Genomic DNA, 1,247 nt, shown 5'->3' with positions numbered 1-1,247 from the left:
TGCACCTGCATGAGTGTGTGTGTATCTGAGTGTGTGGGTGTGGAATGAATGTGCCTGTGTGTGTGTGCACCTGCATGAGTGTGTGTGTATCTGAGGGTGTGGAATGTGTGTGCCTGTGTGTGTGCACCTGCATGTGTGTGTGTGTGTGTGTGTGTGTTTCTGTGTCGGTCCATGAGAGAAGACGAGGTGTGCAGAGTATGGTCTGTATCCTCGAGAACTGGACCAGAGCACCTTTAACCCACCCATGGAGAACCGTCTCCAGTTCTGAGGCAGATCTGGGCAGAGCTGTGTGACGTGAGCTGAAGGGAACTGAGGAAACCCTCGGCCGAAGGCCGGTCACTCAGGCGTTGGCGACACTGGCATGGCGGCATCCCCGCCTCTGGAGCGCAGGTGGGCACAGCGCAATGCGGAATCATTCTCTTTCCAACCAAGGCTTTTTCCACCGCTTGTTTGAGAAACATGTTGAGGCCAAACTCAGCGACTCTTCGCTGTGAAAGGATAAGCAGCAGTCTCCCGGGCCGCTGGCCGGCCCACAGGTCCGAGACTGAGAGCACGGTCACACAGCTCCCCAAGTCCTGAAATGGAGACGCTGGTCTTCTCCTTAAGTTGGCTGATTCTGCCAGGAGTATAAGTGTAAACACCATCCTCTTACTTACATGCTGCCCATGGGCATGAGAACAGCCTGCTTGACCTAAGGACCATCTCAGGGCACATGATGCAGGAGGAGAGATGCAGGGCTACTTCCTCCTAGAAGAGGCACCTTCCTTTTCTCTCATTGGCTATTGTCGAGCCACAATTCAGAACGTTTTTGCAACTCTCGTCCAGGTGGTGATTATTCCCATTACAGCTGGGGGACGAGGGGGGATGAAGAGAAGCTCCGTTGCAGTGACGGGGGACATGTGCACCCCGCTCCTTAGAGGGACGGACAGACGGCCCCCCGAGGGTGTGGACACACGAGACCTGCACCCGTCCTTCTTCCCCTGCTCACAGCTGGCCTCTTGCAGACACTTTGAATACAAATGCCATCAACTCTGACACTGCCAGGCATTTCTTTATTTCATTTTTTTTCTGACAAAATTTGCTGAATCTTTGACCAAAGAGGGGAGAAAAAAGGAAGAAAGGAACAAATCAACACAGGCACAATAGCTTATCCGCACCACTGTTAGCTCAGGGCTGAAAGCGCTCCAGTCTCCCCTCTGCCCCTCCTCTTCCCCCTCCCTCTCCACCTCCTTCCCCTTCTCTTCCCC

The 1,247-nt window shown here is 54.0% G+C and overlaps 1 protein-coding gene across 1 annotated transcript in view; it reads left to right on the top strand.

Moving 5' to 3' along the window:
* The window catches only part of PTPRN2 (protein tyrosine phosphatase receptor type N2), a 529,168-nt gene that overhangs the window by 502,220 nt on the left and 25,701 nt on the right, over window positions 1-1,247 (top strand). The gene's annotated exons all lie outside the window — the stretch shown is intronic.

The sequence above is a fragment of the Monodon monoceros genome, unplaced genomic scaffold (assembly GCF_005190385.1).
Source record: "Monodon monoceros isolate NGI ecotype Baffin Bay Population unplaced genomic scaffold, NGI_Narwhal_1 Super_Scaffold_2, whole genome shotgun sequence".
In the NCBI taxonomy this organism is placed as follows: domain Eukaryota; kingdom Metazoa; phylum Chordata; class Mammalia; order Artiodactyla; family Monodontidae; genus Monodon; species Monodon monoceros.
This window is presented reverse-complemented; position numbering and strand designations above follow the sequence as displayed.